Source organism: Mastomys coucha, unplaced genomic scaffold (genome assembly GCF_008632895.1).
Source record: "Mastomys coucha isolate ucsf_1 unplaced genomic scaffold, UCSF_Mcou_1 pScaffold18, whole genome shotgun sequence".
NCBI lineage: Eukaryota > Metazoa > Chordata > Mammalia > Rodentia > Muridae > Mastomys > Mastomys coucha.
Genome location: NW_022196900.1, coordinates 91,417,369 through 91,428,614, shown reverse-complemented (window position 1 = coordinate 91,428,614; position 11,246 = coordinate 91,417,369). Strand labels below are relative to the sequence as shown.

Here is an 11,246-nt window from a genome sequence, read left to right as displayed (position 1 = left end):
CTACAGGTTAGTTCTTAATATAAGCCAATGCTATCTTTGTCACGTTGCTGTCACCTTGGCGAGGAATGTCCCAACAACCCGGTTCCTGAGACCCTGTTCGTGAGCTCTCAAGTGCTACTAAGACGGGCAGGGAGGATCTCCAGGACCCAGCACATGGCGACTGACACCCTACAACTCCCAGGTACCCACCCCCTCTTCACCGCTACAAGGAGTCCTACCCAGTCCTAATTCTAAGCTCCCGCACACCTCACTCCTTGCTGCCTCTCACCCAAGGACCCACAAAGCAACAGCGGAGATCTGGGTCTTCCCACGCCCAGAAGGCCCCACCCCTGGCTGCCTCCTCCCAGCCGCCTCCACTCCCGACATGCTTTGCGCCAGCCCCATGGCGCTGTCGGGCTCCCTGAAGCCACAGCCTGCTCTGACTCCCACAGCCAAATCGAGTCAAAGACCAATTAATATTCTGATACCTGTGGCCGCCGAAGTGAGGCGGAGCGGCTGGTTTCTTTTCCATTTCACTCCCACTGTGGTTTCGCTTTCTTCCCAGCCCTCCTCTGGTCAGTGGTTTGAGGGGCACTAAAGTTCACTTTTGTGGGTAACCTGTAGTGTGAGCTGTTGGTTTAATTAACTCAGGCTTTCTTTTCCTTGACCAGAACAAGGCCAGCCCGGCGGCTTCACAGATACCCGCTTGGACGGCCAGCAGCTGAGGTAGCCAGTGTCTGGGGTCCTAGAGGGCCCTTGCCAGCCTCTGGCTATCCCTGTCCTCCGAAGCACATTGGAGCTACCATGCCTAGGGTTCTGCAGGGCTTACATTTGATAGGTTGAGAAACTGAGGCTCAGGGATGAGAGCCCAGTTCCCTGAGGTCATAAAACCAACAAGGAACAGAGGTGGCGCACTGGCCAGGTGGGCCTGTTTGCCCAAAAGCTGTCCCTCTGATGGAGAGGCTGGGAGGCCGAGGGAGGCTGGCAGGGAAGGAGAGGGAGAGAAGGAGGATTCTGAACAAGGTGCTGGCCGAAGTCTAGATCTGCCTTGCCTCTAATTACTCCTTATAACGTCGCTCTCGTCCTCTGAGAAGCGTCCAGAACCACTTCACAAACCTCTCAGTGACCAGGCAAGGAGAGCATTAGGCCTTCATTAGGCAGACATGGCCTCCGTCCAGTGGAAGTTTCTGGGCACTGCAGACCCTCAGGGTGGAGAAGATTTAAAAAAAGAAGGGAGAATTGAGCCCAGCTTTAAGAGGGCCTTTGCATCCAGTAGGTCAGAGGCCGGGAAGGCAGTGAGAACAACCACTGTGTGACTTGGACCAGGGCTGTCTCTGAGCCTGCAGCCCGCAGGGCAAGCTTTCTGTGTGCTGCCATGGCCAGTCTCGTGTCTGCTGCTTGTGTGACAGAAGGACTCTGGCCCAGACTAGGGACACTGGCCAGAAAAATGGACCAAGGGAGGGTCCTCAACTGGGCTACACCCCTCCCCTCCCTCCTGCTCCTCTTCCTCCAGGAAGACCCCCACCCCCACCCACCCATCTCCTGCCTACTCCAGCATACCTCTAGGCTCTGAGCACATTTTCTTTCTTCTTTCTATTTATTTATTTTTTATTTTTTTATTTTTTGCCACCAGGGTGAATTGTCGATTGATTTGTTATTTATCCCACTGACAACAAAGCGAGCGAAAAGGTAATAATTCCAGACCCTGGGGTAATTCAATTCCTGTAGCATCGTCAGCTACATTAACTTACTTCCTGGATCTCAATTCAATTAGAGCAACATTCCCCAGCATTAATAAATCAATACTCATGCCATTTGGATAGATTTCGAATGTCTTTCATTATACATTGCAGGTCGGGGATGGCTGTTGAATTGGAAGTTAATGGGACAGGACAGGGTAGGTGGGGCTGCCTGGAGAGAGGCGTACAGCCCTGTTGCCTCTAATTGCCTCTGCTGCAAAACAGGGCAGCAGTAAAACAGAGGCCTAGTTAACTGAGCCAAGCCCTCGGGGACTCACAGGTTGCTGCTCCTGTCTGGTAGATGAGGCTGGAAGGGCTGGAGGGGCTTCGTTCACTGCAACTCAGACATCCAGCCGCGTTCTCGCCTGTCTTCTCACACCTCCAACCTCTTCTCCATCCCCCCCACTCTCTACCTGTTCCTCCTTCTTCACCCTTCCTGCATCTCACAGCTCTTCTCCTCTCCGTCCTCCCTTTCCGTCCTCCCTCTCAGTCCTCCCCGGCTTCCTCCCTCCCTCTTCCTTTTTTTTTTTTCTTTTCTTCTCATTCCTCCCCATCCTCCCATCTTTCCATCTAGAATATTTTATTGAGCACATACCAGGCACTAGGTTGATGACTGGGTGACATCCCAAAGACAGACAGGTAAAAAGCCCAACACAGCACATGCCAGTGGCAGCCCTTGCCCGCCACTGGACCTTTGTACATGCTTTCCTTGTGCCTGGCACAGGTGCAGCCGGTTGGATCCTCCTTATCCTTTGCATCTGGGATCCATCCCCTCCCTGGCCCCAGATGTTGCAGACTCTAGATGGATAAGAAGAGAGTGTCTGGGTTCCCATGGCCGACGCAAGCTAAGACAGATGGGAGGCAGTTGCCTGAAGTTGGAATCGTTGTTTGGTGCCAGGGTGGGTGGTTAGAAGCCAGGATTTCTTTGTGCAGAGGTGGAGGGCCACGAGAGAGAGGACATTTGTGTGACAGAAGCCAGGTCAGGACTGAGAGATGGCCCGGTGACGGGCATGTCTAACTCTGGAGTTGAAGAAGGGAAAGGGAGGGAGACCCCCAGAAAGAAGAGGGAACTTGGGGTGGGTTGGAAGGACTAGATGATTCTGAGGCAGAGGCAGAGTGCCAGGGGGAATGGATGCGCTCTGGGTTACAAACCAGAGGAAGGTAGGTGAGATGTGGATTCTCGGCTCTTCCCTGGAAGGAGTCAGAAATCAGGGTTCATGTCTACATCCTGCTTGCTTCATGGAGTAACCTCCCCCCATGTCAGGCTGGCTGGAGCTGGTGGTGTAGCAAGGCCCAGAGCCACTAAGCTCTCTCTGGCCAGTCATGGGATTCCTCCTCAGAGTCCATCCTTAGTGGGGTCCCTCCCTCTCCCCATGAAGGAGGGGCCACAGGTGACAGCACCACAGCTGAACCTGCTGAGCCACAGCTGGGTCACGCCCTCTGTGCGCCCCCCACCCCCATCCATGTAGTAGGCTCCTCCCCTTCTGTACGTATAGTCACTGCTATCTCACAAATCACCCTGACACTTAGTGGCTTACTCGAACACTCCATGCAATCAAAGCGTAATATATGCATGAGTGGAAATGTCACAGTGAAGCCCATTCATGCGTTCAATTAATGCATATTAATAGTCATTGACTAAACCCTATTCTTACCCAGGCTCAGCAGGTGGAGACTTCAGCCATCCTGATGCTAGGTCAGCCTCCACCCATGCTACAGTCAGATGTAGGCCTTAGAGGTCCAGGCCCTGGCTTTCAGGACACCCTTCCTAGGTATCTTCAGGGCTGTTGGTAAGAGCACCTTGCAAGCCATTGGAGGAAGAAGTGAGCTCCTCATTATAAACCTGGGTCCTACTGGCATGTTGCAGGCTCTCCTTGAAACAAGCATCTGAAGCTGTGCACTAGGCCTTGCCATACAGCCATGGAGCCAACCCAGGAGGCTTAGGCCTGGGTTGAAATTGAGTTCCCAGGTCGAGTCCACAGTCAAGTTCCATCTCTTGAAGAGAGGCTGTGACAGGGTACTTCCCTGTCATGAAGACATGCCACCATGTCTTCCTTCAGGTCCTACCCAAGGGGCGCCTTCCTAGAGGTGCCTGGGACATGCGTCCGCGGGAACCCCAGCTTCTCGTCTCCTCCCCTCCTGCTTCCTGTGATTCTCAGTGGCATCTTTCATCTCCTGGCATCGTATTTTAATTACTTACTGTGGTTATTGTCATCTTGTTCTTGGAATGTTCACTGCTGTCCCCTGTGTTGGAATGGTCCTTGGCATACAGTTAGAACTTCATAAATAATTGTCCACATGAGGGGACAAAGGCTGAGCAAAGGAGAAGCCCAACCAGGCAGGCAATCCAGTGATGCCAGACACACCCTGGCTCAGGCCCAGCCTGCTTCCACACTGCACAGACATGGGCTCGATTCCTCTTTCCATGGAACAAGTATACCTCAAATATCTACATGTTCCATACAGTGCCTGGGCCCCAGATGGACCCAGCATCAGCCCTTAAAGACTACATTCTAAAGTAAAACTCTGGGGGGTCCTCTCAGCTCCCTGGTGAGCCCTCAGCCATCTAACAGATACTGAGACATAACAGTCATGGCTCCAGATTCCTATGACGAAGCCCTAACTCCTAAGAGGATGGTGTATTGTGATGATGATTGTGGCCAGAGTGGTATTGATGGCTTAATAAGGAAAGGAAGGTGAAACATTATGTCCTTTTCACCATGGAGGGCCACACAGAGAAGATAGCTGGCCATGAGCCAAAAGGTCTGTTCTCCTCAACCACTGAATTAGCTGAGCACCCTGATCATGAATTTTGCTGCGTTCGGATATGAGCATGATAATAATGTGTGTTGCTTTCAAAGCAAGGCAGCAGCTGGTAGCCAGTTGTCAGCTTTGGTGTCAGGCTGACACGGTTAGTAGCCAGGGCTCTCCTGTGCAGGGGTAGAAGGCCACAGATTAGGGCACTGTCCTTAAAGCCAGAATGGGGGGGGAGTGCTGTGATGAATAAGCTGGTGCTCCCTTCAGGGGTCATCAGCTGGCTGTGACTGTCCCCGGGTCATTTCTGTGGAGAAAAACCTTATGAGGCCTGGTGTTGTAAACAGACACCATGACCAAAGCAACTCTTATAAGGACAAGATTTAATTGGGGCTGGCTTACAGGGTCAGAGGTTCCATCTATTATCACCAAGGCAGGAGCAAGGCAGCATCCAGGCAGAGAGGGGGCTGGAGAAGGAGCTGAGAGTTCTACATCTTCTTCTGAAGGCCACTAGGAGAAGACTGACTTCAAGGAAGCTAGGGGAGGGTCTCAAAGCCCACCCCCACAGTGACATACTTCCTCCAACAACACACCTACTTCAACAAGGCCGTACCTCCTAATAGTGACACTCCCTGGGCCAAGCGTATCAGTGGAATCCCTAGATTGGAGATTCTGAATGCCAGGATGCTGGAGATGCCAGACCATAGGACATCCACCAAGGAAAGCTGCATACATAGAATGCAGCCAGCCTGAGAAAGGCTCTATGTGCTGCAGGCAGCAAGGCTGGAGAGCTGGGGCTAGGGGAGGCCTTTGGAGCCCAGGTGATTTCATCCCAAGCTCCAAATGGTGGACTTGGAGCTCTAGGATTTGGTGTTCACTTTGCTGGGTTTCTGTTTGCTTTGGTCAAATCATTCCTTGTTAGGCCTCCATCCTCCTGCCTTTCCTAATGAGAGTGTTTACTCTGTACCGTCAAATGATGGGAGTAGGCAATTTGTGTTTTGATGTTTTAGAGGATCACAATTAAGAGTTACATGAGTCTCAGGAAAGACTTTGCTCTTTGGACGTGTGGGGTGGTGTGTGTGTGTGTGTGTGTGTGTGTGTGTGTGTGTGTGTGTTCACCTTGACTGTGAACTTGGTACAGCCTAGAGTGATCTGAGAAGAAAGCCTCAGTTGAGAAATTACTCAGATCAGATGGCCTGTGGGCATTTCTAGGAGGGATTGTCTCGTCTGTTAATTAATATATGAAGTTCCAGCCCACTGTGGGTGGTAGCATTCCCTACACAGATGATCCTGGTCTACATAAGAAAACTAGCTAAGCATGCATCTGTAAGAGAACTAGTCAGAGAACAGACAAGTAATCAGTGTTCCTCTATGCTTTCTGCTTCAGTTTCTGCTAGAAATTTTGCCTTGATTTCCTGCAACAATGAACTGTGACCTGGAAGTGTAACGGGAAAAAACCCTTCTGTGGTGGTTTGAATGAGAACGACCCCATGTGCTGATATATTCGAATGCTTAGTTCCCATTTGGCAGACTATTGGGGAGGTGTGGTCTTGTTGTAATTGGTGTGGCCTCTTTGAGACGATGTATGGCTGGAGGTGGGCTTTGAGGTTCCAAAAACCCATTCTTGGTCCAGTGTCCCTCTCTCTGCCTGATGTCTGTGGATCAGGATGTTAAAGCTCTGAGCTCCATGCCTGATGGCCTGCCTTCTACCATGCTTCCTGCCATGCTGATGATGGACTGCCCTCTGAAACTGTAAGACAGCACCCAGTTAAATGCTTTCTACTGTATGTTGCCTTAGTCCTGGCGTCCCCTTAGAGCAATCGAACAGTGACCAAGACACCCACCCTTCTGGAAGTTATTTTTGGTTAGAGCACTACATCACAGCAACAGAATAAAACCAAGACAGCTCATTTTGGGTGGGGAAAATACACATGTGCACTTGTATATGTGTTATACTCTATTCTATAAATAGTTCCTAATGACGTGTTCTCTCTGCCTACATACCCAGGTAGCTCTTTTATACAGCGATCCTGTGTTTTTCAGGTTAGCTTGCATTCACCAAAAAGGGAGACAGCCACTGTGACCGGAAGTTCCCAGAGAAACAAGTTTGCCCAGTGGAATTTGCCTTTGTGAACTCCTGCCAGACTGTAAAGGAGCCTGGAGCTAACCAACTGATTACAAATGGCCTCACCACGGACCAGCGAAAACCACAAAGGCCCCTGTGATGTCACCCTGGAAGAGCCAGGCTGCACTTCAGACCTTCAAACCGTGCCGGAATCACTAAAGGCTACGGGGACTTTGGACGTTAGACTCGATGCATTTTGCATTAGGAGATGGCCATGAGCCCCGGGGGACGAGAGGAGGCCAGTATGGTTTTAGAACGATGTGCTTGGGGGTTAAGCTGCCAAGCGGTGGATGTGATGCTAGCAGTTTCCTACTTGACAGACTCTAGAGTTACCTAGGAGACCAGTCGCTGGGGCGTGCCTCAGATGGAGAACTGGAGATGCAAAGGCCCGCCCTGGCTGTGAATGGCATCATTTCACCAGCTGGAGTCCCAGCTGAATAAAGAGGGGAAGGAAAGTGAGCTGAGCGCCTTCATTTATAGTTCCCTGCCTCTTGACTGTGAGTGCATTGTGACTGACTGCCTCAAACTCTGGCTACCACATCTTCCGCAACCTGACAGACCGTGATCTCAAATGAACCCCCTCTTTCCTAAGTTGCTTCTGCCAGGTGTTTCTGTGCAGCAAGGAGATAAATAACAAACACTGCTGTTTCCAGATGGGCCATGTGTCTTCAGAGCTGAGCCTGCTGGCTGGAGACTTTGCAAGCAGAGGCACAAACCTAGCTCACTGCTTACCCACCTGCACGTGGCGTATCTCTGCTCCAGGGATTGATCAGCGAGTGTTTCCTAGTCTCTCAAGCACTTTCACGAGCAATGAGTCTGCTCATACTTCAGATGGAGAAACTGAGGCCCTTAAGCTGCTGCCTCAGACAGAAGATGTGTGGAGGCAACTAAAGAACTGAAGAGCCAGATATTGTCCTGCCCAGTGCAAGTCCCCATGGGAAGAGCTCCAGGACTCCCTAAACCCCAATGTCTCACTCACCCGCCTGACCCTAGCCTCACATTGAAGGAAATGTGCAGTGGCAGGGACTGCATGCTGAGACCCTTCATGAATGCCTTGTCCCTATGTTCTCGAACCCGAGGGGAAAGGCTGCATTGGTCACACTTCACAGATGAGAATAGAGGACCCCGGGAATGTGAGCTCTCAGGTTTACTCTCATCTCCGGGTCAAGTGGCAAAGCAGGGGCCTCGACCCAGTTCATCTGCTCTGCTCTTACCCACCGAGTCAAAAGCCTTGTGCTGCTCGAGGTTTGCTGGGGAAAACATGAACAAACTCACACTAGGTGGGACACTGACAACAGGAAAAAGACACAAACAACTCCACCCAAGTCTACCGCGGTGAATGTGATGGCTATCTTGGCTGTCAACCTGACCACATCTAGGAGAAGCTGGAACGCACATGGCGGGGGTGGCACCCGTGAGAGGGCTCTTTCTTAATTAAATCATTTGAAGTGGGAAGACCCACTAATCTGGACCTTTGTGGTGGCAAGCTCCACCTTCAATCTGGGCCGCACTTTCTGCTGGCAATCTATATAAAGGACGCGGAAGAAGGAAGCTGACTCTCTCTGCCTGCAAGAGAGAGTTGTTCTCCCTAGCAAGCCCATTCCTTCACTGGCATTAGAGCCTACTTCTTTGGGATTCAGGCATATACTGAAGACCAGCTGAGACATCCAGCCTCATGGACTGAACTACTACTGGGTTCCTGGACCTTCTGTTGGTAGAAAGCCATTGTTAGAGTAGCTGGACCATCAGCTATAAGCCATCCTAATACATCTTATGTATATATTCTCCTCTGGAGAACCCTGACTAATCCATAAACAGATGAGCTCCCTGGGATTACTTACAGAAGCAGAAGCAAGCAGTCACTCACAGGAACACTGGTGACTAAAGGCGGTTGTGTCTCTGAAAAGCCTTACTTTTCATGGGAAAGACTCACAGAAACTCCATCCCTTAAAGCCCCTGGTACAACTCTCAGACAGCTGTGGGAAGATGAAAACCCACAGAGAGAGAGAGACAGACAGACAGACAGAGAGAAACAGACACACACACACACACACACACACACACACACACATACACACACACACTGTGTGCCTCTTCCTCCGGCTCCTAAGCTCTCCCTTCCCCTGTTCCTGTGTTGTCCCCTGAGCCTTGTACGGAGGGGACTGAGGTGATTCAGATGTGCAATTATTTTCTTCCATTTATGGCTGAGCCACAAGGACAGTCATTCATTCCTAACCAGCTCGACTGGTTATGACTCTCCACAGTAACCACTGCCCACCGTCAAGAAAGAAGTCACCCTTGGTGACCAGCCAAGTGTACTAACAGTGCTAACAATCTATAGGCAAAACCACAAGTATTTACAGGGCCATTTGATAGCACATCACATCTACTTAACAGTAGTCACGGCCTCTTCACTGGGCCTAGGACCTCCTTAGCAACAGGTTTCTTACCGGGCCTATAGTGCCAAGCATGAGTTCTTATTTGTAGAGTGGGCCTCAAATCCATTTGGCAATTGGTTGTACCCATAGCAATCGCGCCACTATTATACCAGCAGGCACATCTTGCCTGACATGTTGGTAGTATGACATGCAAGGTCTACAACATGTTGGTAACAATTCTGTCCCAGCAGCCTGCATAGAACTTCCAAAAAGGCAGCCAACAGAGGGGGAGCTTCAGGCTTGACTCAGTTTGACTTCTTCATGTTTTTAATCAAAGCATACCACATGGATTTAGCTGATTCATCATGAACAGCAGGGGCAATGGCCTTTATGATTGGTGGGACAGGGACCTCCCTATTGGGGATTGGTTCTAATGCTTTGTCTTAATTTGGCTCCCAGAATCAGGCAGGAATCTTCGTTCGGACACTAAAGGAAGCCTGCCTCCAGTTGGCTCTGATTGGGAAATAAAGTTGCCAGCAGCCAATGGCTGGGCAGGATGAAAGAGGTGGGGCTTTTAGACTGTGCACACAAGGAACCAAGGGAGGGAGGAGGAGAATCACCAGGACAGGAAAACAGAGGGATTAGATGTAAGAACTGCAGGAAAGAAAGCAACCAGCCATGTGAAGTGGCCCTAGGGGTCACTCCAGCCTGATTGGGTCTGGGGTAGGAGAGATGAAATGTTGATTTAGCAAGTGGACTCAGGAAAGTTGGTGGGAGAATGTATGCTAGTCTTGGAGAAGATTAGAAATGCCCAGCCATTGAGCTGGTCAAGGCATATCAAAATTAGAGAGCTCTTGGATGGGTGCACCACTACCACCCCCCTAGGCAATAGGTTTACAGAGAGGCACATCCCTAAGCCAGGCTATATTATTTGATAACCTTATGACTTCTCAGTACGCCTTTCTCACCCCTCCAGTGTACTTTTGTTAAACTCTGTAGCAAAGCAAAGAATCACAACAAGCAACAAGCCACAAGCGAACAAATCTATCCTTCCAGGTGCTTTCACAAATCTGTAAGGTATCAAAGATTAGCATTAAATATAATGACACCAGTTTGCTGCATGTGAGGGGGATCTCTGAAGGCCTCTCACTGCAGCTCTGAGCAAGTGCCTGTTGGTCTTGGGATTCATCAGTTAGGGCAACATTTAAAGGAATTAATGCTAGGCATGATAGCACACTCCTTTCGTCACAGCACTTGGGAGGCAGAGGCAGGCATTTCTGTTGAGTTCAAGGCCAGCCTGGTGTACATAGTGAGTTCCAGGACAGCCAGGGCTACACAGTGACATGCAATTTCAAAAAATAATAATAATAAACGAAGAAAAACCTTTTCCCCAACCTAAGTAGCTGAGAAGGTGAGCATGCCTGATTGCTGTGCTTCCTGCCTTGAGCCATTGGGAAACTTCTGCCTTCTTGATGTGTCATGAACTTTTTGGTCCTCTGGATTAAAGGTGGGATGGGCTCGAGGAATGTCTTCTGTCTCTTCTACCCTCTTCCCCCTCTTCTCCCTGTCTGATTCTTCTCACGGGCTCCATGTTTTGGGCTCCCAGATCCGTCTTAAACACTGATCTAATTTCGCCTTCTTTTCCTTACACCTGCTTACACTGTAAGAAATGGCAGCAAATCTCCATTTCCTCCTGCAGTTTTTCCACATTCCCCACCAAGTCAGAGACTAGTGTGGAGGGCATCTTCATGTCGTTTTCCTCCATACATGGCAAGTTCCTTCTAGGCATTCCCCACCAAGTCAGAGACTAGTGTGGAGGGCATCTTCATGTCGTTTTCCTCCACACATGGCAGGTTCCTTCTGGGCAGACAGCTCAGACTCAGTTGCATGTCAGATCATCTCCAGTAAAAGCAGAGAGACTCCATCCAGCCTCCTTCTAATCTGCCCATTAAGTGCCACTTCTGGATGTTTCTGTTTACTCTCCAGTCCATCAGCTGTTGAGGGGATGCCCTCATATCTGTGTGGAGGACCCCGTGGGACACATCCCCCCATGCCACCCTAGAATTCCTACATCCATCCTTAGACAATTAAGCCTTGGTTGTCTGTCTTATCACCAGGCACAGAACTACAGAAAGGAGATCCCCTGGTCTGTACTACACAGGAAAAGGGAATCACATTAGAACTGCTTCCATGGATACTGCACAGCCAGGGCTGTGTATCTCATGAAGGCAATTATGTAACCGCTCCTCTTCCAGACTCATCTTTGAGTCT

The 11,246-nt window shown here is 50.2% G+C and overlaps 1 long non-coding RNA gene across 1 annotated transcript; it reads left to right on the top strand.

The window, feature by feature from the left end:
- Nucleotides 1-362: 362 nt before the first annotated feature.
- On the top strand, nucleotides 363-6,627 carry LOC116095610. The gene is made up of 3 exons (XR_004120661.1): nucleotides 363-554; nucleotides 1,613-1,668; nucleotides 6,516-6,627. It is a non-coding gene; the product is annotated as an uncharacterized LOC116095610 (long non-coding RNA).
- Nucleotides 6,628-11,246: the final 4,619 nt, after the last annotated feature.